Raw genomic sequence first — 25,937 nt, 5'->3', positions numbered from 1 at the left:
TTGCATGGACGCCCAGGGCCACGGAACGGGTCATCACCACCAACGTGACACATCCCTCTGAGACACAGGCACAGTACCAATTAACCCCACTGCCCTGGCTGGCCACCCACATTCCTTATTAAAATAAACTCCAGGAGAAAATGCAATAATGTGATGTCAATTCAACACACATAAGCACACATGGAATATAAACAAGACCTCTCAGTACAATAAGATAGAACCAACAAAACCACAGAGAAAATGTCCAAAATTACTTTATTGATAATATGTATGAAGGGGGTCAATGCCATGGATAAGGCACTATCGGGGACCAGAATATATGATAACATAAAGATACATATATACACACAGATACAATATATTAATAAATAATGATAATATAAATATAATGATTATAAATATATGAAGTGACCGTGCTATAATGTATTGCCAAATTTGTATTAATAAAGTGCAAGGTATAGATATAGTGCAGCAAAACGGTTGTGCAGCAATATATATGTAAAATAATAAATAGTGCAACAAAACATATTAAACATAAAAAGAGCAATATGTGGCTCAAGTGCATACAATTGAAGTGAATCACTATAAAGAAGTTGCACAATAACAAAAAGTGAAAATAAACAATCAATGTTGCGTGTAATACCTATATGCTGCAGGGGTCCCCGGGATGTGCCAGCCCCGACGCGCGTTTCGGCGTACCTTCGTCAGGGGGTGGCGTCATCCAGGATTGAGGGTTTTTTTAAAAGACAAGGTAACCAATGAGGGGAGAGTGAGTATGATATGACGTGCACTAGCCTCATCTGCTGCCAGGCAACCCCACGTCGCTAGTCCACGTGTATCCCCCCCTATGTCGCAGCGGTATGATGCAGCGCTGAGGGACGCAGACAAAGCGGGCGAGATCCCCGGGAGAGTGACGTCAGGGTGCGTGCTACTCAATCCACTATCATTGGGCAATGTAGTCACATGGTACAAAGGTCCTGTGACTACCAACAATAGATAAAAGAGGCTGAGGATTGGATTAAAACCATCACATGGTACAACAGGTCCTACATCATGTAAACAAAAACCAATGAATAATAGTATATAATTACAAATTTAAACTAAATAGTCATAAATAATAGATTATAGTAACTGGCCACAACATATACATACATACATATATCCATCGGCACAAATAAAGGATGAATGCAAATAATAATAATAATAACGATGTGTATCAAAAACAAAATCAAAATAAGAAATATAAAATAAAAAATATGAAAATTAGAAAAATAAAAAAAATAATGAAAATAATAATAATAATGAAAAATAAAAATAATAAACACTGTGTAATATTGAAAAATAAAAAATAAACAAAAATAATATCTAAATGATAAAAATATATAGAATAAATAAACAATAAATATATATGGAAAGGTCAGCCAGATAACTATAGTATAATTTCTTTTATTCTTTTTTTCTTTATTCTTTGTTGCATTTTTTCGCCACAGCAGCGCCTCCTGACGAATCCAGGACGCCACAGAGAGGAACCATAAGAAGTAAGAATAAATAAATTACTATAAAAATCAAAAATATATGTATTATAATATGTAAAAACAGTAGTGTTATTCATGACCATACTATATATATTTTTGTGTAGGACCTATATAATAAAATAAATAAAAGTACAATAAAATATATGCTAATACAATGCCCATAAGAATAAATAAGAACATATATAAAATATACTAAAATAAAAAATATATAAAATATATAATGCTGGATGACAAGGTGGTCAAAGAAAAGGAACATAGTTGATACTCTCATTAAGGCCCAATGGATGTATTGAATTTAACATCGATATCCATCTAGTCTCCATCTGTGCTAATTTCTGACTTATTTTGCCTCCACGTATAGAATATGGAATCATATCAATACCTCTGACACGAAATTTACTTGAATCACAGTTGTGAAATTGTTTAAAATGCCTCGGGATGGTTTTTAAGGCAGAAAGATCATTCTCGTTTTTTGCAGCATTAATCCCAATCACGTGCTCCCTTACTCTAACTTTTAGTTGTCTAGTGGTTAAACCCACATAGATTTTTGAGCACGGGCAGGTTGCATAATAAAGACTGTTTTAGTGTCACAACTGATATGATGTTTAATACAATAACTCTTAGATCCAGAAGAGTCGGTAAAAGTGTCAATTTTATCTATATTCGGACAAGCGACACAATGACCACATAGAAAAGAGCCATTTTTTTGTTGAATCTGTGACAAAAAAGTAGGTTTGGACTCATATTGATAATGACTTCTCACTAAAGTGTCACGAAGATTCCGAGAACGCCGAAAAGTTATACTAGGATACTCCGTCTGATATTTTGACAGAGTTTGGTCAGCCATTAAAATAGGCCATGATTGTTGCAACATTTCCCTCAACTTCAAATTTTGAATATTATAATTTGTAATAAACCGAACTACTGAGGATGTAGCCATCTTAGTCCTAGATTATAATAAGTCATTTCTAGATGTGTATCTTGCTCTATTAAATGCTCTTTTAATACAACGATGACTATAACCACGATCTAGAAGACGAGATTTCAATTCTTCAGCCCTCCTCTCAAAATCAAGGTCATTGGAGCATATTCTTCTAAGTCTCAGAAATTGACTTACTGGAATAGACCGTACAAGGGACATAGGATGGGAAGAAGATGCATGTAGTAAAGAGTTTGTTGATGTTTGTTTTCTGTAGATATCGGTTTGAAGAATATTATTAACATCACGCCTAACAATTAAATCAAGAAATTCAATACTACTATTATCATAATGATATGTAAGATGGATATTCAAAGAATTATTATTCAAATGCGACATAAATAGTTCCAAGGACTCAGCAGAGCCCTGCCATATGAAAAAAATATCATCAATGTAACGTGTCCATAATAGAACACGATACATTAGATGGGAGTCATCATCAGATGAAAAAAGGTCCCTCTCCCACAGCCCCAGGAATAAATTAGCATACGCCGGTGCATATGGCGCCCCCATAGCGTACCCTGGAGCTGTAGGTAGAAGGACCCCTTAAAGGTAAAAAAATTATGAGACAGACTAAACTCAAGAACCTTTTTTAATAAAATTAACCATTGAAAGAGAATTATTTGACATGGATAAAAAATATCTCGTGGCTTGTATACCATCCGAGTGTCTGATGCTGGTATATAGTGTTTCAACATCACATGTAACCAATAGTGCATTATCACCAATGTGTAAACCAACAATTTTCTTCAAAAATTCACTAGTGTCTCGTATGAAAGATGGAAGACATTCTACTAAAGGTTTAAGTTTAAAATCTATATATTTACCTACATTTTCCAAAAAATTAGAGTTACCAGATACAATCGGTCTTCCAGGGGGCAATGTTAGGCTTTTGTGAATCTTTGGTAAAAGGTAAAAAGTAGGTATACAAGGTTCTTTCATGGTTAATGCCGGACTCAATTCTTTGGTTATAGTACCACTTTCCATGGCTTCATTTAAAATACTATTTAACTCTGACACATAAGAGGACAATGGGTTAAATGAAAGTTTTTTGTAACAAACTTTATTACGAAGTTGTTTGAAAACGTCAGTTTCATACATGGAGATGGCCAAATAACAATATTGCCGCCTTTATCGGCAGGCTTTATAACTACGTCTGGTAAATTTTTTAATTTATCAATGCTCATACGTTCCTCATATTACAGATTACCTTTAGAAATGTTCTGGGGAATCTTCTTAAACTCTTCACTTACGATTTTCACAAATAAATCAATATTTGAACATGAAGTAAAAGATGGAAATTTCTTAGAATGAGGCTTGATGGAAGAAGGGACCTTACCTCCTTCACAAGATGAATGTTCCAAAGTCAGCTCATTCAATATCTGTAATGCTTCCTGCTCCGCGTCTGTTGGAAATAGATCGTGTATTGTTTCATCATGAAAATATTTTTTGAACATTAATGTTCTTGAAAATAGGTGTAAATCCTTGATAGCTGAAAAAGTATCAAAACGTGAATCCGGACAAAAAGTAAGGCCTTTACCAAGAACTCTCAAATCTATCTCAGAGAGTTGATGCATACTTAAATTAATTACCTGAAGCTGATTTTCTTGAAGAGAATGATCCTTTCTTCTCTTATGTGGTGAATTCCGTAGATTACGTTTCCGTTTAACAACGTCTTTATATGATGTGGATGAAGTGGCTGAGGCATCAGAGTATTCACTCAAAGAAGGTATAGAGGAAATAGATGTTGTCCGAATATGAGTATTTTCAGAAACAAAAGGTCTCTTCCAGTTGTATATTTTATTTAATTGACGATCCTTCATGTCCCTAGTTAATTTATGAGACTGATTCTCCTGGATTTCCTTGACCCATGAATCAACTTTTTTCCATAGATGTATTAATAAATAGGAGATTCTCTGCCGTCAACTGGTTTCTAGCTAGTGTACAGGCATTCTCCAATTGTGAGTCAATATTAGTCAGATTTTTGGTATTAAGATGAATTAATAATTCCATTAATTTTTTGGAAGCATTATTACATATTTATTCCCAATTTTTTTTATAAATTCATCATCTTCAATGGGAAAGGAGGGGATCACTCGTACACGTAAACCCCTAGGTATTAAATCACGACTAACATAATTCTGTAAAAAGGCCCTATTCCACCATAAACGCGTGCGTGTATGTAGATTTTTAATGTTAGAAGAGAGATCAGCTAATCCTTGACCACCTGAGCCATTAGCATTAGACCCACCACTACCGAATAATTGATTAATTCGGCTCAGCCAGGATTGTTCCTTGGCATTAAAATCCATGTCCATAGAGAGAAACCTGTGCAAAACACAGTATATACAAATTAAAATATACTCCAGGAGAAAATGCAATAATATGATGTCAATTCAACACACATAAGCACACATTGAATATAAACAAGACGACTCGGTACAATAAGATAGAACCAACAAAACCACCGAAAGAATGTCCAAAATTACTTTATTGATAATTAGCATATATAAATAAATAAAATATGTATGAAGGGGGTCAATGCCATGGATAAGGCACTACCGGGGACCAGAATATATGATAACATAAAGATACATATATACACACAGATACAATATATTAATAAATAATGATAATATAAATATAATGAATATAAATATATGAAGTGACCGTGCTATAATGTATTGCCAAATTTGTATTAATAAAGTGCAAGGTATAGATATAGTGCAGCAAAACGGTTGTGCAGCAATATATATGTAAAATAATAAATAGTGCAACAAAACATATTAAACATAAAAAGAGCAATATGTGGCTCAAGTGCAAACAATTGAAGTGGATCACTATAAAGAAGTTGCACAAAAACAAAAAGTGAAAATAAACAATCAATGTTGCGTGTAATACCTATATGCTGCAGGGGTCCCCGGGATGTGCCAGCCCCGACGCGCGCTTCAGCGTCTCTTCGTCAGGGGGTGGCATCATTCAGGATTGGGGTTTTTTTTAAAAGGCAAGGTAACCAATGAGGGGAGAGTGAGTATGATTTGACGCGCGCTAGCCTCATCTGCTGCCAGGCAACCCCATGTTGCTAGTCCACGTGTCCTGGGGCTGTGGGAGAGGGACTTTTTTTCATCTGATGATGACTCCCATCTAATGTATCGTGTTCTATTATGGGCACATTACATTGATGATATTTTTTTCATATGGCAGGGCTCTGCTGAGTCCTTGGAACTATTTATGTCACATTTGAATAATAGTTCTTTGAATATCCATCTTACATATCATTATGATAGTAGTAGTATTGAATTTTTTGATTTAACGGTTAGGCATTATGTTAATAATATTCTTCAAACCGATATCTACAGAAAACAAACATCAACAATCTCTTTACTACATGCATCTTCTTCCCATCCTATGTCCCTTGTACGGTCTATTCCAGTAAGTCAATTTCTGAGACTTAGAAGGATATGCTCCAATGACCTTGATTTTGAGAGGAGGGCTGAAGAATTGAAATCTCGTTTTCTAGATCGTGGTTATAGTCATCGTTGAATTAAAAGAGCATTTAATAGAGCAAGATACACATCTAGAAACGACTTATTATATTCTAGGACTAAGATGGCTACATCCTCAGTAGTTCAGTTTATTACAAATTATATTCAAAATCAGAAGCTGAGGGAAATATTGCAACAATCATGGCCTATTTTAATGGCTGACCAAACTCTGTCAAAATATCTGACGGAGTATCCTAGTATAACTTTTTGTCATTCTCGGAATCTTCGTGACACTTTAGTGAGAATGTAAATCAACAGCCGCGGAGAAACCATCACATGTTTCTCAACGCAAGCAATTACATGTTTTACATGTTTTTGCATATTTCCCATAAGGGATGAGGGCATTGCTCTAGAATCACTGCATTGAGAAACATGTGATGGTGTCTCCGCAGTGTCGGATGTTGATCTCCATGAGGTCACTCATCCTCATTTTCGCAGTCTTTTTACTAGGCATTGCTCCTACTAGCCAGTTTCCTACTCCACACAGATGAGGGGCAATACCACGAAACAGCTGTCTGTGGATGGATACCATGTTTTGGCATAGGTGGTTTCCTTCATTGGAGACTGCCCTTCCCGTGGTTGTTACTTCCCGGTGAAAGACCTGGCTAGTCATTGCTTGCGTTGAGAAACATGTGATGGTGTCTTCGCGGCTGTTGATTTACATGTTTTTGCATATTTCCCATAAGGGATGGGGCATTGCTCTAGAATCACTGCGTTGAGAAACATGTGATGGTGTCTCCGCAGTGTCGGATGTTGATCTCCATGAGGTCACTCATCCTCATTTTCGCAGACTTTAGTGAGAAGTCATTATCAATATGAGTCCAAACCTACTTTTTTGTCACAGATTCAACAAAAAAATGGCTCTTTTCTATGTGGTCATTGTGTCGCTTGTCCGAATATAGATAAAATTGACACTTTTACCGACTCTTCTGGATCTAAGAGTTATTGTATTAAACATCATATCAGTTGTGACACTAAAACAGTCTTTATTATGCAACCTGCCCGTGCTCAAAAATCTATGTGGGTTTAACCACTAGACAACTAAAAGTTAGAGTAAGGCAGCACGTGATTGGGATTAATGCTGCAAAAAACAAGAATGATCTTTCTGCCTTAAAAACCATCCCGAGGCATTTTAAACAATTTCACAACTGTGATTCAAGTAAATTTCGTGTCAGAGGTATTGATTTGATTCCATATTCTATACGTGGAGGCAAAATAAGTCAGAAATTAGCACAGATGGAGACTAGATGGATATCGATGTTAAATTCAATACATCCATTGGGCCTTAATGAGAGTATCAGCTATGTTCCTTTTCTTTGACCACCTTGTCATCCAGCATTATATATTTTATATATGTTCTTACTTATTCTTATGGGCATTGTATTAGCATATATTTTATTGTACTTTTATTTAATTATATAGGTCCTACACAAAAATATATATAGTATGGTCATGAATAACACTACTGTTTTTACATATTATAATATATATATTTTTGATTTTTATAGTAATTTATTTCTTCTTACTTTGATGGTTTCTCTCTGTGGCATCCTGGCTTCGTCAGGTGGCGCTGCCGTGGTGAAAAAATGCAACAAAGAATAAAGAAAAAAAAGAATGAAACAAATTATACTATAGTTATCTGGCTTACCTTTCTATATATATTTATTTTTAATTTATTCTATATATTTTTATCATTTATATTATTTTTTGTTTATTTTTTATTTTTCATTATTACACAGTGTTTATTATTTTTATTTTTTATTATTATTTATTATTATTATTATTTTCATTATTTTTTATTTTTCTGATTTTCATATTTATTTTATTTTTCTTATTTTGATTTTGTTTTTGATACACATTGTTATTATTATTATTTGCATTTATCCTTTATTTGTGCCGATGGATATATGTATTTATGTATATGTTGTGGCCAGTTACAATAATCTATTATTCATGACTATTTAATTTATATTTGTAATTATATGCTATTATTCATTGGTTTTTGTTTACATGATGTAGGACCTGTTGTACCATGTGATGGTTTTAATCCAATCCTGAGCCTCTTATCTATTGTTGGTAGTCACAGGACCTTTGTACCATGTGACTACATTGCCCAATGATAGTGGATTGAGTAGCACACGCCCTGACGTCACTCTCCCGGGGATCCCGCCCGCTTTGTCTGCGTCCCTCTGCGCCGCATCATACCGCTGCGACGTAGGTGGGATACACGTGGACTAGTGATGTGGGGTTGCCTGGCAGCAGATGAGGCTAGCGCGCATCATATCATACTCACTCTCCCCTCATTGGTTACCTTGCCTTTTAAAAAAACCCTCAATCCTGGATGACGTCACCCCCTGACGAAAGTACGCCGAAATGCGCGTCGGGGCTGGCACATCTCGGGGACCCCTGCAGCATATAGGTATTACATGCAACATTGATTGTTTATTTTCACTTTTTGTTTTTGTGCAACTTCTTTATAGTGATTCACTTCAATTGTATGCACTTGAGCCACATATTGCTCTTTTTATGTTTAATATGTTTTGTTGCACTATTTATTATTTTACATATACAGTGGGGCAAAAAAGTATTTAGTCAGTCAGCAATAGTGCAAGTTCCACCACTTAAAAAGATGAGAGGCGTCTGTAATTTACATCATAGGTAGACCTCAACTATGGGAGACAAACTGAGAAAAAAAAAAATCCAGAAAATCACATTGTCTGTTTTTTTTAAATTTTATTTGCATATTATGGTGGAAAATAAGTATTTGGTCAGAAACAAAATTTCATCTCAATACTTTGTGATATATCCTTTGTTGGCAATGACAGAGGTCAAACGTTTTCTGTAAGTCTTCACAAGGTTGCCACACACTGTTGTTGGTATGTTGGCCCATTCCTCCATGCAGATCTCCTCTAGAGCAGTGATGTTTTTGGCTTTTCGCTTGGCAACACGGACTTTCAACTCCCTCCAAAGGTTTTCTATAGTGTTGAGATCTGGAGACTGGCTAGGCCACTCCAGGACCTTGAAATGCTTCTTACGAAGCCACTCCTTCGTTGCCCTGGTGGTATGCTTTGGATCATTGTCATGTTGAAAGACCCAGCCACGTTTCATCTTCAATGCCCTTGCTGATGGAAGGAGGTTTGCACTCAAAATCTCACGATACATGGCCCCATTCATTCTTTCATGTACCCGGATCAGTCGTCCTGGCCCCTTTGCAGAGAAACAGCCCCAAAGCATGATGTTTCCACCACCATGCTTTACAGTAGGTATGGTGTTTGATGGATGCAACTCAGTATTCTTTTTCCTCCAAACACGACAAGTTGTGTTTCTACCAAACAGTTCCAGTTTGGTTTCATCAGACCATAGGACATTCTCCCAAAACTCCTCTGGATCATCCAAATGCTCTCTAGCAAACTTCAGACGGGCCCGGACATGTACAGGCTTAAGCAGTGGGACACGTCTGGCACTGCAGGATCTGAGTCCATGGTGGCGTAGTGTGTTACTTATGGTAGGCCTTGTTACATTGGTCCCAGCTCTCTGCAGTTCATTCACTAGGTCCCCCCGCGTGGTTCTGGGATTTTTGCTCACCGTTCTTGTGATCATTCTGACCTCACGGGGTGGGATTTTGCGTGGAGCACCAGATCGAGGGAGATTATCAGTGGTCTTGTATGTCTTCCATTTTCTAATTATTGCTCCCACAGTTGATTTCTTCACTCCAAGCTGGTTGGCTATTGCAGATTCAGTCTTCCCAGCCTGGTGCAGGGCTACAATTTTGTTTCTGGTGTCCTTTGACAGCTCTTTGGTCTTCACCATAGTGGAGTTTGGAGTCACTGTTTGAGGGTGTGCACAGGTGTCTTTTTATACTGATAACAAGTTTAAACAGGTGCCATTACTACAGGTAATGAGTGGAGGAAAGAGGAGACTCTTAAAGAAGAAGTTACAGGTCTGTGAGAGCCAGAAATCTTGATTGCTTGTTTCTGACCAAATACTTATTTTCCACCATAATATGCAAATAAAATGAAAAAAAAAAAAAACAGACAATGTGATTTTCTGGATTTTTTTATCTCAGTTTGTCTCCCATAGTTGAGGTCTACCTATGATGTAAATTACAGACGCCTCTCATCTTTTTAAGTGGTGGAACTTGCACTATTGCTGACTGACTAAATACTTTTTTGCCCCACTGTATATTGCTGCACAACCGTTTTGCTGCACTATATCTATACCTTGCACTTTATTAATACAAATTTGGCAATACATTATAGCATGGTCACTTTATATATTTATAATCATTATATTTATATTATCATTATTTATTAATACATTGTATCTGTGTGTATATATGTATCTTTATGTTATCATATATTCTGGTCCCCGGTAGTGCCTTATCCATGGCATTGACCCCCTTCATACATATTTTATTTATATATATGCTAATTATCAATAAAGTAACTTTGGACATTTTCTCGGTGGTTTTGTTGGTTCTTCCTACATTCCTTGTCAGATTCATCTTGGACTGCGAAATTTACGATTTGACTTGATGACCCAGGCATGTTATGTGGGAAGAGCTACATTGACTAATGTGAAGTGTGGCCTGCTGCATCATTCACTTTTGGTGGGAGTGAAGGACACAAGGAAAGGGGTTCTTCCTGATCAGGAGCCAGCACTTGACGACTCAGTGCTTGCATTTTTTGAAACTTCAGAAGAGGAGGGCATATTTGCTGGAGTCTGTTTCAGCAAAGTAAGCCAAAACCAGTTACTGATGCTGCGGCTTTAAAAGCGTTTAATCTACTGCCAGAAAAGGTAGCCTTCCAGGCGTTCCGGAGCCAGACCATGACGCAGGCTCAACACCTCCTGCCTTAGCTGCTATTGTGCTTTTGCCACTACCAGCAAATGCAACACCACCATCAGCACCAGCTGGCCCCCCCACACCCACGTCCGCAGCCTCTTCCACCAAACTTCAAAATGATGCAGAACATGAACCCAAAATAACATCAGATATATGGTACTGTATCATAAGCGTACAGTTCTATACAGTCAAAGAATGATTGTCAGTCTCCCTATATATACCATCAGTAACACAGAGATGCACACAGACTCAGTATGGATTAGACAAGAATATAAAAAGTAGAAAAAGTGTACAGTATCATCAGATAGCAGGTATTTATAGTATAGTTTAAACATTCTAAATCTCCGTAGATATTTCAGGAGGCAGACACAGATGCTCTCAGGCTCAGTATGGATTACAACACAATATAAAAAGCCGTAAAACGGTAATGGATCTGAAGAGTACATCTGTACACAGTGTAGGGGTCATTGTTGTCAATCTCAGTATTTATTTATACAGTCAGAAAATAACTCTCACGTGGTCAGTGTGGATTAGACCAGAATATAAAAAGCAGTAAATGGGTAATGTATCACAAGCGTAGAGCTGTATACACTAGTGATGGGGTAATTTTTAAATGTACATCTAAATTGCAGGAGTAACCCACAGACTGTTACACGCTTAGGATGGATCACACCACAATATACAGTAACAAGAAGATTCACAAGAAATAATCACACGTGGGACAATGTTCCAGGTGTCAATGATACACTTAGAGTGGTGGGTGGAGGAGGACTTCCTGGCAGAAAGGGTACAGTATCACCAGATACCAGGTATATATAGCATAGTTTAAACATTAAAAATGTATGTCTATATATTCAGGAGTAGTGTTGAGCCACCCCGCTAGTGTTCCAGTTAGTTTTGGTTCGTCGAACACGAGGCAAGTTCGTTGAATGTTTGTCGAACATTCGACGAACAAAGTCGAACACCATTGAAAACAATGGCAGGCAAACACAAACACATAGAAAACAATTACAAAACACCTTAAAAGGTGTCCCAAAGCAGACAAAATGCTCAGACTATAAAAATAACATATGGAAAACGGCAACTACAGTACATATAGAAAAGAGGTGGAGGAGTTAAAGGGGGAGGAGGAGACACAGATATAGGCATGTCATGCCCTTATGAAGTCAAGAAAGGCTAGAATAAAAATGTAAAATACCAAAAAACTGTAGAAATCTGACATCGAAGACGATCATATACCGTCGGACTTCCCACCATAAATTAGGCCAACTGCCGATGGGGCGGCGTTATTCCTACGAACCTCCGAACAGCGTCCATGAAGGCAAAGTGATTGGTTTCCGGGGCAGTATGGTTGCAAAGCTGAACCTTAAAGGAATGTCCAGAAGGGCACCACCAGGAGTGGAGCCTGCGGCTTAATTCGACTCCACCCAGGAAACCTCAACCATGCCAGCTACAGAAAAGATGGACAGATTGCAAGCTTTGTTGATTCTGTGGGTGGTGGTGGATATCCGTTTTTAGTTATGCTAGCGATTTGTCAGCTTAATTCCATTAACGAACGAGACTCCGGCATGCCCCCGCAGTATGCGTCAAGCTTACTAGAGGGACACGCGAGGCTCTGGCAACCGAGATCAATCAATAACAGGTCTGTCATGCCCTTACATGTTCGGGGCTGCATGTGCGCTACACTGAAAGGACCAGCATGTGTCTCTTACAGGTGCAGATAACCCGCTGAACCCCATTAGTGATGGGGATCTGGGATTAAAATTCTTCCCAGCGAACGACGATTTCCCAGTAAGTGCAGGTCAACCGGAATTCTGGAATTAGGCCTAACCGGCATTACAGAAAAAAGGGAAAAAAAAAAAAAAGGGCACAAACCACAGATGCTGTAGCTTCCTTAACAGCTGGGCTCCTATGCTTAGTAGCACGGAGTTCTTACATAAACAGGCGGCATAGCTTGGTTTACTGGTGGGCTCCTCTGCTGAGTAGTAGACAGTGCTACAAGGCCCAAAAGGATTTTCTGGACAAGATGCGGTAAAAAATAATTATAAACACACAAGGCGTAGCTCCTTGACAGGTGTACTACACCGCTTGCAGCCACACACCACTACTATGCCATGAAACAGTCTATTAACATTGAAAACCATTATTAATGTGAAAATGAAGTTACGCTTTTGGTGAACGAACCGTTCTCGAACGGAACCTTGAACAGCCGAATTTTAAGCAAAGTGTTCGAGTTCGACGAATGGCTCGAACACCTCCCAAAACAGCTGGAATTTTAACAGGGCGAACAGGTCGACTCGAACACCGCTCAACTCTAATCAGGAGGCAGACTCAGACATTCTCAGGCCCAGTATGGATTTCACAAGATTGTAGAAAGCAGAGAAAGGGTACAGTATTACCCGATAACAGGTATATATAGCATAGTTTAAACATTAAAAGTCTGCGTGTATATTTCCGGAGTCCGACAAAGACACTCACAGCCTCAGTATGGATTAGACAAGAATCTAAAAAGTAGAAAAAGGGTTATGTATTCGAAGCGTACACCAGTATACACTGTTGGGCTATTTTTCAATCTTCATATATATTTCAGTCTCAGTAAGACAGTCCAGACTCTCCTCAAGAGGAAATGAGATGGATACAAGTGCAGACGGAAAGTCAAGTGATTAGTAATTCTAAAATTTCTGCAATCACGGTAAAAACTTCTGGGAGAATTCTCAGAGGCGATACTGACCCTCAATTACTTTGTCTGTGGAGACAGCGAAAACAGTTCTTGTGAAGAAAGGTTTGCTGTATCGCAGTACTGTGGATCACATCACCATTACTCGTCTCCATCAAATTTTGGTCACAGGGAGAGATGTAGACATGGTCCTCACTGCCTATCATGATCTGTCAGGTAGCTTTGGAGTGCAAAAGACACAAGTCACAGGCCGTAGGATTGGATTGGCATGAGAGGACACATTTAAAAATGTGGGCAGGAATGTCACATGTCTGTGAGTCAGAAAACCGTGAAAGCTGATGATAAACCACCACTGCATCTCATTGTGAGTCTACGTCCATAACAAATGGAAGCCATTAATCATCTGAAGATAGAGCCCAGCAGGACAGGGCATAGCTACGTCTTAACCATCATTTCACCAAATTTGTATTGGCAGTCCCAGTGAAATATTTAACAGGCCAGACTACACAGTGGTGGAGCAGGGAGAGGTAAGTATTGCAAGTGCTGGTGCCCTGAGCGAGCAGGGGGGACCCACTCGTGGGCGGCAGTACTGGCACAGGGCCCCTCATAGTACGCCGGTGTGTCTGACGGTGGGTATGCACCCCCACCATCAGAGACACTTGATTCTACTATGAGGGACCTTGTGCCAGTGCCGTTGCCAAAGCGTGTGCCCACCCACCTGTCCAGGGCAAAGGCACTCACATGGATGCGTGCGCCAGGTGGTGACCCCGGCCCTGTGGGGGGAGGCAGCCCAGTTAGGGAGGTGGAGAAAATGGCATATGTTGATGTTGGACATTCAGAAGCTGCAAATGGAGTAATTGGAGAAGTCCGCGGAAGAGGAGGACAAAAGCAAGCCATTTTTCGGGCAACCTACGTGTCAGTTGTGTAGGGTGGGACAAAATCCTTTGAATCCCATCCATGGTTCATTTTAATAAAGGTTAGGTCATCAATATTTTGGGTCGACAGACGGGTCCTTTTTTCTGTCAGGATTGATCCAGCAGCAATGAAGACTCGTTCAGATAACACATTAGCAGCAGGGCAAGCGAGCTCCTGTAAGGCATATTGTGCCAATTCAGGCCAGGTATCAAGTTTACTGGCCCAATAGTCAAAGGGGAATGACCGGTGAGGGAGAACATCGATATGTGATGAGAAGTAGTTTGTTACCATAGTTGACAACTGCTGTCTCCTGTCACTTTTGATCGATGCAGTTTACCAGTCGTGTGAGCGGTACTTGAAAAATCAGTCCACAACATGGTCATGAAAACCCTTTGTCCAACGCCACTTCGGCTGTGTGCAACATGAACACCTCTTCCATGTTGCCCCCTACGGCTCGTTGGAAAAACATCACCGCCGCTATGTACTGGGAATGCTTCAAACAAATAGTTTTCCAGAGTTGCTTGTTTGTTAGCCAATATTATCTCTAGGTTCTCCTGTGGCATGATGTTTTGGAATTTGCCTTTATAGTGTGGAACCAGGATGCTGGCCAACCAGTAGTCGTCATCGTTCATCATTTTGGCAATGCGGGGGTCCCTTTTTAGGATCTGCAAGGCATAATCAGACATGTGGGCCAATGTTCCAGGTGTCAATGATGCACTGCGAGTGCTGGGTGGAGGAGCATTTTCTGGCAAATCAACATCCCTCCAGTCACACACAAACCCTGTACCTGACCTTGCCACGCAAACATCTTTTCTTGTCCCCTGAGAAGCATCCTCCTCCCCAAAATAATCATCCCCATCATCCTCCTCCTCTTCCTCCTCCACCTCGTCCACGTGACTTCCCTGAGCAGACAATGGCTGACTGTCATCAAGACTTCCCCCCTCCTCTTCCTCCTCGGCTGCAGACGCCTGCTCCTTAATGTGCGTCAAAGTTTGCAAGAGCAGATGCATAAGTGGGATGCTCATGCTTATGGTGGCATCGTCTGCGCTTACCAGCAGTTTGCATTCCTCAAAACACTGAAGGACTTTACAGAGGTCTTTCAGCTTTGACCACTGCACACCAGACATCTCCATGTCTGCCTGCAAACTGCCTGCCCGTGTATCCTCCCACAAATGAATTACAGCCTGGCTCTGTTCGCACAGCCTCTGAACCATGTGTAAGGTGGAGTTCCACCTTGTTGCAATGTCGATAAATAGGCGGTGCTTGGGAAGGTGGAGCAATCGCTGCAGATTCTGCATACGACTGGAGTGTATGGGCGACTGGCGGATGTGCGAGCACAGTCTTCAAACCTTATGGAGCAGGGCTGTTAACTCCGGATAATTATTGAGGAAGCACTGCACCACCAGGTTCAAGGTGTGAGCCAGGCAAGGTATGTGTCTGAGTTTTGAAAGGGCTATGGCTGCCACAAAATTCCGGCCGTTATCACTAACTACCTTGCCTGCCTCAAGATGTAGACTGCCCAGCCATGACTCAGTTTGCCGCTGCAAGTAGTCGGCCAGTACCTCCGCGGTGTGTCTGTTGTCGCCCAAACACATCATCTTCAACACAGCATGCTGACGCTTACCACTAGCTGTTCGATAGTGGGACAACTTGTGTGCAACACTGGCAGCTGCGGATGGAGTGCTCATGTGACTGCACTCTGTGGACGAGCTTTCACTTCTGGAGGAGTAGGGCGAGGAGGGTCGAATGCCTACAGCCAACTGTTTCCTATATCATGGGCTAGGCAGCACTGTCCCACTGCCGCTGTCCCCTGTGTACCCTGCATCCACCACATTAACCCAGTGCGCAGTGATGGACACGTAACAGCCCTGGCCATGCCTTCTGGACCATGCATCTGTTGTGAGGTGCACCTTTCCACTCACTGATTGCTTGAGTGCATGGACAATGCGTTCTTTCACATGCACATGGAGAGCTGGGATAGCTTTTTACGAAAAGTAGTGCCGAATGGGTAGGTCATAGCATGTACTGCGTAGGCCATGAGCTCACGGAAAGCTTTGCTTTCAACCAACCGGTAGAGCATCATCTCTAACAAGATTAGTTTGGTAATGTGGCCGTTCAAAGCCAGTGTACGCGGATGAGAGGATGATTACTTTATTGTCCTGCTCAGAGTCTCTGGTAGGGTGGGCTGGACTTGAGAGCTTCATATGGTGGAACAAGCGGTGGACATGGCAGACTGAGAGAGGGTTGTTGATGGTGATGGTGTTGGTTGGTGTTGCTGATGGCCTAGATTTAGTCTTTGGTAGCAATAACATTGTGATTCCATGACTGCTTTGCCCTTGCGACGACACCTTGACATTTGATGCTGGTGGTGAGCTAACCGGTGGGCTTACAGTGGGGGAAGCGATGTAGGATTGTTGACTACCTTCATTCGGAGCAGGTGCACATGTGGTACGTGAGGTTTGGTATTCCGTCCACACTTGCAAGTGCATGGTGGTTAAATGTCTAAGCATGCAACTGGTATTCAAATTTTTCAGATTTTTCCCTCAGCTAAAGGTCTTTGCGCACTTCTTACAGATAACCTTTGCCTGATCATTAGGATTTTGTTCAAAAAAGTGCCACACTACACTCTTCCTACTATGGAAGACATTTTGAGACCTTGCACGCTGTGCTAATTTGACCTTCTGGCCAAGCTGTCCTGCAACTTTTGTTTTTAGTAACACGTTTTTGGACTGCTACGGTCATGCCAGATAACAGCTGTTGCGATGTCGTTGCCTGCTGCGGATCCTCCTCCTCTTCTGAGCTACTGGCAGCGGCACCCTCTTCCCCCAATGAATGCCAATCTGGGTCAACAACTGGGTCATCCATCTCCTCCTCTTCAATTTCATGTGCAACTTCCTCTGTGTCACCGTGTAAGGTGGTATAGTATGCGGGAAGGGGCACCTGAGTTTCATCAGGGTCTATTTCTTCCTCAGTACACTTCGAGGACAATGCAGTGCTATGAGTGAATGTAGCAGCAGAAAAACCTAGCAGTGGCTGTGCATCAGTGCACTCCATGTCAGATTCATCTTGGACTGGGGAATTCACGATTTGACTTGTTAACCCAGGCATGATATGTGAAAAGAGCTTCATGGAGTAATCAGTATTGTGGCCTGCCACATCCTTCACTTTTGGTAGGCGTGAAGGACACAAGGAAAGGTGTTGTTCCTGACCAGGAGCCTCCACTGACAACTCAGTGCTTTTATTTTTTGAAACTTCAGAAGAGGAAGCGAGAGAGTTGGAGGCTGTGTCAGCAATGTAAGCCAAAACTTGTTCCTGAAGCTCCGGCTTTAGAAGTGGTTTACCTACTCCCAGAAAAGAGAGCCTTCAAGGCCTTGTGGAGCCAGACGATGACGCAGGCTCAACACCTCCTGCCTTAGGTGCTATTGTGCTTTTGCCACTACCAACAGATGCAACACCACCATCGGGACCAGCCCACTTCCATGGCTTCTTCCAACATACTTCCTCATTTTTGTGAAAAAGTACCCAAAATACCACCAGCCATATGGTACTGTAAAACAAGGTAGAAGGTGTATCTACTATTAGTAAGAAGTTGAATCTCACGATAGATTTGAGGACGCTGAACTATTGTCTCAGGCCCAGTAGAGATTACACGTCAATGTAACAGGCTGAAATTGGATGGTGTATGACAAGGTGGAGGGTGTCTATAGGATTGGTGAGAATTTGAATCTCACTAGAGATTTGAGGACACTGAACTATTGTCTCAGGCCCAGGAGAGATTACACCTCAATGTAACAGCCTTAAATTCGATGGTGTATGACAAGGTGGAGGGTGTGTATAGGATTGGTGAGAATTGGGATCTCACTAGAAATTTGAGGACGCTGACAATGATGATCTCAGTCCAAGAATGGACGCAGGCAGCCTAATAAGCAGGACTGCTGCACACACAAAAAGGGTGGAAAAATGAACGCTTGGTAACTGTGCAGAAAAGAGGAAGAAAAGTATTTTTGCTTTTAAAAAAACAGTTTGCACAGCAGTCTCAAACAGCAATGCAGCTATCAGGGAGCCTTATAAGGCAGCCTAATAGCCAACAGAGCTGATGCACAAAAATAGAGCCTCCCCTGTCACTGCACACAAAGTGTTGTGTTGTAAGTGGAAATCGCTAACAGCAGAAGCAGTTTTTTGGTTCTTCTTCCCTGCCTAACGCTCTCCCTTATTCTGAATCAGTAGCAGCAACCTCTCCCTAATGCTAAGATTGGCAGATTTAAGATGGTGGTCGGCCTTCATGCCCTTTTATAGCCCCTGTGACGCCACACAAAGCCAGCCAATCACTTGCATGCCCTTCTCAAAGAGCGTGGTGACCGATGCCTATGTCATTGCGTTGCCCACAGTGTGCATCCTCCATCATCGGCTGAAAAAGGGCGCTGGAAGCATCTTTTGAAACGCGACTTTGGTGCTCTGGTCGCCGACCTCGTGGCCGACCTCACGCTATGGTTGGATTTCATTTCATGAATCCCGACTTCAGCGAAAGTCGCCGACTTTTGAATATGACCGACCCGTTTTGGTCAACTCTAGTTAGAGGGAGAAAGCAGTGACCACTGTGCATTTTTTAAAACTAATAAAGTCATCTTTTTGATAATTGCTTTTTGTAATATAAAATATTACACAGAGCTCTAATTGGTCAGTTTTGATAAACCCTTCCTATATGTTCACAAGTCTCAGCCAGTGAAGGAGCTCAGCTGACTGAAGCATCATAGTCTATAAAGTGGCAAAAATTACACCAGAAATGTTCTCCAGTGACATGGGACATCTCTGTAATAATTTATGTTACTTCTCTGCTGTATATTATGATGACTGTCGGTTGCTATCTTTTATGATGACAGTCGTTTGTGCTCTTTTATGATTGCTTCCGGTTGCGCTCTTTTTTTTGCATCTCCCTGCGAAGCTCCACCCACTCTTCAAAAATGCCACTGATGCAGACAGGACTGGTGGACATACGGGAAAACTCTCATTCTGGCAAAACTGAACAATCAGCGCTGAGTGTATTCATTTATACTACAAAAAGCAACAATAAAAATATGTTTTATGAAACAGGAAAAAATGAATTTTGCTCAAATACATGAAATATAACAATGTAAAATATAGTCATGTCTGAATTGTGATATTTGCTCCATTAAAACCTTGAGCAATTCCATAAAAAAGCATTAAGTAAACATTAAAAATTTAGGTGAGGGGACTAAAATGAAGTTTGTATGAGGATCCTGGAACCAGCTCCATTCTAGACATTTCAGTGCTGAACTGTCTACATCAGAGGTGATTTTTTGAGGTCCTCGCTCCACCGATTCTGATCTAGTCACCTCAACACTTAACTATCTACAGCAGAGTTGTTAAAATGAGGTCCTCAAAAAATCCCATCCGATGTAGTCAGCTCAGCACTGAAGCATCTAGATCGGAGTGGCTACAGTGAAATCCTCAAAACATCAACTCCGATCTAGTCACCTCACTAGTGAGCCGTCTAGAAAGGAGTGGCTAAAATAAGGAGCTCAAAAAATCAACTGCAATCTAGGCGCAACTATGTGCCGACATCAGCCGTTACCATTGACCAATCACAAAGCTCTAACAATTTTTTTTTAAAATAAACCACTGCTGCTGGTGTGTAGAGGCAGGGTTTACACACATAGCTCTGTCTATATCTCTGTCTATATATTTAGTCTAGTTTGGACCGACTGATATTCTGGATTTCTCACATATATAACCCATTTCCGACATCGGGTGTAATAGTATGCCAATAACAGACATCCTTTTGAACAGCTGACATGCCCAGAATAGCCAAGGGTGGAATCGCAATCCACCCGCGGCTATTATCCAGTTAATTGCCAATGTCAAATTCTGACAGCGGCATTCAACATGCACTTCAGGAAATCGTACCGGAAATCCGCCCACCGGTGACCCCGTCACGTGATCACGGGTCACCTATGGGTTGACATGACAAGCAGAGATCTCCTGGAGACCTCTATGGTTGTCACTGCCGGCTTGCTGTGAGCGCTACCCAGTGGTCGGCTCTCATAGCAAATGAGTAATTCAGCTACATAAAGGCGAACTGATCATCGCCTGTATGTAGCAGAGCTGATGAGGTTATGGCAGCTTCTAGTATCCCATGGAGACTATAGAAGCATGCCAAAAGTTTAAAAAAAGTTTTTAAAAATATATAAAAATAAATTAAAAAGTTCAAATCACCCCCCTTTTGCCCCATTCAAAATAAACCAATTTAAAAAAATCAAAACATACACACATTTTGTATCGCTGAGTTCAGAATAACCCGATCTATCAATAAAAAAGATTAACCTGATTGCTAAACGGCGTAGCGAGAAAAAAGTCAAAACCCCAGAATAACGTTTTTTTGGTTGCCATGACATTGCATTAAAATTCAATAACGGGCAATCAAAAGAAATTATCTGTGCCAAAATGTTATCATTAAAAAAGTCAGCTCGGTGCACAAAAAAATAATCCTTCACCCAACCAGAGAACATGAAAAATGGAGACGCTACGGGTATCAGAAAATGGTGCATTTTTTTTAAATAAAGTTAGAAATTTTTTTTCACCACTTAGATAAAAAAGAACCTAGACATGTTTGGTGTCTATGAACTTATAAATGACCTTTAGAATCATAATGGAAGGTCAGTTTTAGCATTTAGTGAACCTAGTAAAAATGCAAAACAAAAAACAAGTGTGGGATTGCACTTTTTTTGCAATTTCACCACACTTGGAATTTTTTTCCTATTTTCTAGTACACAACATGGTAAAACCAATGGCGTCGGTCAAAAGTACAACTCATCCCACAAGAAACAAGCCCTCACATGGCCATTTTGACCAAAAATGAAAAATTTATGGCTCCAATACTGGGAGCAAAAAAATCAAAATGGAAAACCAAAAATACCTCTTGCCATTGTAGGGTCAGTAGGCCGGACTGGGGAGTGGTCCCTCTGTATACCACGCAGTAACGTAAAGACACAAGATGGAGGCAGTTTTCGGGTGCAACAGGTCCAAGTTTATTTTCCGCAGTCCGAATGATGGCTCTGACAACACACCGCAATTTCTTAACGGCCCTCCGTTTCCAGGCCCCGATACACAAACACCGTACTTTCACTTGGGACGTAGATACACACCTCGTCCCTTTCTCAGCTTAGTGACGTTACTGCTAGTTTGGTCACTGTGGCCGCCTTAGGCTTGTACACCAACAGTCATTTTACTGGTCAGCTGTCGTCATCAAATTCGGTATGCTTTCCCTCAGGACCTCGTCTGTACTGCGGTACTTCGTGTCAGGACCACCCCCCTGACTTCTTCTCTCCTCAGTCCCCTGGTTGAGCTTTCTTCACAACACCCACTTTGCCACAGGCTCCTCTCCTCTTGAGCTCCTCCTGGGGACTGGAACTTTCTGGAACCCTCCTGTCAAATTTATAACTTTCCCGGTTCCCTGTAACTCCAGCCCCCAGGACCAATGGTTTCTAAAGTCCTAAGCTGCTGTCAAGTCCTGAACTCACACTCCTCCCTGCCATCTTGTGGTCAACCCCAGGTACTGCAGGTCACCTACACTTTCCTAGCTGTTTCCCCACGGTCATCACTGCTATCTGCCAAAAATGTGCAAACCCTCCTTCCTACTTGCTGACAAGTCCATCCTTCAGGTCATCTTCCCTACATCATTAAGGGGTTAAGGACCCCCATTTCAGGCCTAAGTAAACCCTTTAGAAGGCTTATTTTGATTGTCAAGTCCACCTCTTCAGCTGAACCTGTAACATTTAGGCCCCCCGAGAGTACGGATGCCACCACAAGTGAGTAGTGTGGAGTCTGGCCATGTCCGGTATTTTTGTAACTTGCTTGTCGTAGTACTTTTGGTGCCGATTTTGCATCCTGTTCCTTATTTCCTACAAAAAAGGGATTCCATCTCAATGAGGAAATTGATCTTCCCTCATTCTGTCCCTCTCACCCCTTCACACTACAGCCATTTTTTTTTTTAACGTTTCCGGTTTTTCCTCCTCTTCTTTTCAGAGACATATCTTATTGTTCTGTCCATATAGCTGTATGATGGCTTGTTTTTTTGGGACAAGTTGTACTTTTGTCATTCATTTTACCACATAATATACTGGAAAATGTGAAAAAAAAGCAAGTGGGTAGAAATTGTGAAAAAAATGCAATTCTGACACTGTTTTTTGGGATTTGTTTTTACAGCTTAGATTTTATGGTAAAATGACCTTGAAATATAATTCTGCCCATCAGTGCGAATACAGCAATACCCAACATGTTCATTTTTTTAAATTATTTTAGAGCAGAAAAAAATCAGAAGTTTGCCAAAAAATATTGAGGGTTGTGTCGTCATTTTCTGAGACTATTAACTTTTTCACTTTTCAGTCTAGGAGCTGTGTGATGGCTTCTTTTTTTGGGTGGCGAGACAATGTTTTTATTGATGCTATATTGGGATAGAAGTGACATTTTGATCGCTGCATTTTTTGTGGTATTGCAACAAACAAAAAGACAAAATTTTGGTGTTCTTGAATTTTTCTTCATTTACATTGTTTACCAATTTGGTTAATTGTTTTTATATTTTAATCTATCGGACTTTTCTGAAGACAGCGATAACACGTGTGTTATTTTTTCTTCAATTTTTTATTTTTAAAGGTGATTTGATGGTTTATTTTATTTTTTTACTTTTCACTGTTCTTAATAGTCCCCTTAGGGGACTTGAAACTGTGATCGTCTGATTGCTTCTGCTATATACAGCAGTACTATAGCATTGTTGCAGATAGCAAAATTCATGGTCTCCTTTGAAGCCTGGCCTCAGGCAGGGTTTGGTTTCAAAGGAGCTCCATAATGACAAGCATGGAGGTCTTCAACAGACTTCCGGCTGTCAAAGCAACCACTGAACACTTCACAGGTGTGACGATGGACACAAAGAATGATGTGCATGCATGTCGGACATGCTAAATGCCACTGTCAGAGTGTGACAACGGCTTTTAACAGCTTAACAGTCACGTGCGGAGGTTCACTCCTCCCATAATTGTTAGTCTATGTTCCCTCCATGAGATTTTGGTACATTTTTGATGCTGCATGTTTTTGTTGCATGAAAAATTCAGTGTCTTACAATTCTAGCACAGTGGATGGTATTTCTAGAAATCTTCTGCTGCTTCTTTTAAATACTGTGTAAAGTGATCTGCATTTTTCAAATCAGCAGCAAATCAATTTCACTTTCGGGGACGCGGAATTTTATGTGCAGATTGTCCCATAGACCTGCATTAGGTGTGGAAAATCCTCAGGTAAAAAATGCACATACATCCATAGTACGTTTCCACAAGGCTCACGCTGTATATTACGGACAACAATTGTATCACAATGCACGGACTGGTAAGTGGCTCTACTGACCCGAATGTGACAGCATGTATTTCTGTGCAACTGTCACACTCGGGTCAGGAGAACCGCCAGTTAGTCCACACACTCTGATGAGAATGTCATCTGTGTTATACGGCCTTCTCACTGTGCCATGAAACTTTGTATTTCTTCACCAGACAGGCACACGTTTTTGCAGTGCCCCCTAGGGTTGGGGTTACTCGATACCCGGCCAGTAGATCCTTCAGGTGATATATCACAGCAGCAGTGACCCGGTCCATGACCCTGGGCATGCAACGTAAATATTTGATGGGGGTAGTAGTTTATGGGGAAATATATTTGTAATGCCACCCATGGTGTTCGGCAATTAAGGTGATAGCCGACACTACAAAAGAGACCGCTGGGGCTGTTGGTGATGCAGCAGAGTTGTTACAGCTCTCCACAGGCAGTGTTAGGCCCCATGGCAGTTGTAGGTGTAAAAGATGATGGTGGTGGTTGCGGTGCAAGGCAGGTGATGCAGTAAATAAATCCAAGGACACAGCAGAGTGCAGTTTCTACACTTTTAGGCTGTGTGCCCAGGTAGCAATTTTTAAGCATTTTTGCCGCGATTTTCAGCGTGAAAACGCTGCGAAAACATTTAAAAATCGTGTACAGAACGCCCCCCATGCATTCCTATGGCATTCTGCACATGCTGTGCTAATGCTGCGCTTCTTTCCGCGGCGGAATCGCATCGCGGAAAAAATCGCAGCATGCTCATTCTTTTGTGCGGAATAGCAAAGAATTGCCGCGATTCCGCACCCATAGGAATGCATGAAAATCGCTTACTTCCCACATGTGGCTATGCCCACCATGCGGGAAGTTAAGCGTCTCATGTGCGGTTGGTACCCACGGTGTGGAGGAGAGGAGACTGTCCTCCAGGCCCTGGGTACCATACCCCTGTAAAAAAAAGAATAAAAAATAAAAAAAAATCGGGGTATATTTACCTTCCGGCGTCCCGCGCTGCATTCCCGGCCTAAGCGTTCCCAGTAATGCCTTGCGGCAAGGCCCTGTAATGACATCACAGGTCTCGCAAGGCATTACTGGGAACGCTGAGGCCCGGGATGGCAGCGCGGGACGCCGGAAGGTAAGTATACCCCGATTTTTTATTTTTTTTTTTAGCATTCTATCTTTTACTATTGATGCCGCATAGGCAGCCTCAATAGTAAAAACCTGGTCACACTTGTCAAACACTATGTTTGACGAGTGTGACCAACCTGTCAATTACTTTCCAAGCGATGCTTCAATTCGCTTGGAAAGTGCTTGAATATCGCACGCGAAAATCGCGGCAAAATCGCGATCATAATCGCGGTAAAATCGCGGTAAAACCGCGCAATTTCTGGGAAGGAGTCCGGTTTTTAGTGAGCGTTTTAAAACGCTACGTGGGCACATAGCCTTACTCACAGCTCACCAGTTACATTCCCCAGCAGGGTGCTGTGTCCTCGGGGTTAGTGGTCCAGCCAGCTCTCAAGTAATTTGGGGTACACCGTGTCAGAACCTGCTCTGCTCACCGCTCTACATGCTGCTCTCTGCGCTGTTCCACACCAGTGCCAGACTGCAGTCCGTAGCTCGCTCTTTCCTTTTATCCCCCTGCTGCTAAGTGCTCTTTTCTGGCTCTCCTTATCCCCTTCCTGTCAGCAGGAAGCTACATCTCCCTAGGGCTTCCCCCAGGCTTCAGGTGAATGTCCGCGCCTCTCAGGTTTCCCCCCGGGAACAGAGGATGCAGCCTTTTCAGTTCCAGACCCGGCATGCTGGTACCCGCGGTTCGGTCTATCTCCTTACAATTGTAAGGGCGGGGTCACACTGCGTTATGGCAGTCCGATAGATGTACTGCACTACAACGTGGTATAGCGTGACGTAACACAGTCCATTAATGCTGCCTTTATCCCCCATTATCGGGCGCATCGCTAATGCATACCATAATCGGCATGTGCTAGAGATTTGTCGTCATTCTGTGACGGAGCCTCGGACGCGGGCTGCACTGTCCGAGGCTCCGTCACCGCTAGTGCAGATGAATCATCTGTGCTAGTGG

General features: G+C 41.5%; 1 long non-coding RNA gene across 4 annotated transcripts; it reads right to left on the bottom strand.

The window, feature by feature from the left end:
• Positions 1–239: 239 nt before the first annotated feature.
• Positions 240–25,633, bottom strand: LOC141055985 (uncharacterized). 4 transcript variants are annotated; one of them, XR_012221560.1, is made up of 5 exons: positions 25,317–25,633; positions 7,586–7,629; positions 4,107–4,842; positions 3,854–3,919; positions 240–1,499 (listed from the first exon to the last, which is right to left on the bottom strand). It is a non-coding gene; the product is annotated as an uncharacterized lncRNA (long non-coding RNA). The 4 variants fall into 4 exon arrangements; XR_012221562.1 differs by having other exon boundaries at positions 25,417–25,633; XR_012221559.1 differs by lacking the exon at positions 7,586–7,629.
• Between the last annotated feature and the right edge of the window lie 304 nt (positions 25,634–25,937).

The sequence above is a fragment of the Dendrobates tinctorius genome, unplaced genomic scaffold (genome assembly GCF_039654945.1).
Source record: "Dendrobates tinctorius isolate UK_male_01 unplaced genomic scaffold, ASM3965494v1 ptg000193l, whole genome shotgun sequence".
NCBI classification, from domain to species: domain Eukaryota; kingdom Metazoa; phylum Chordata; class Amphibia; order Anura; family Dendrobatidae; genus Dendrobates; species Dendrobates tinctorius.
Note: the sequence above shows the minus strand (reverse complement) of the source record. Positions and strands in the feature narration are given on the sequence as shown.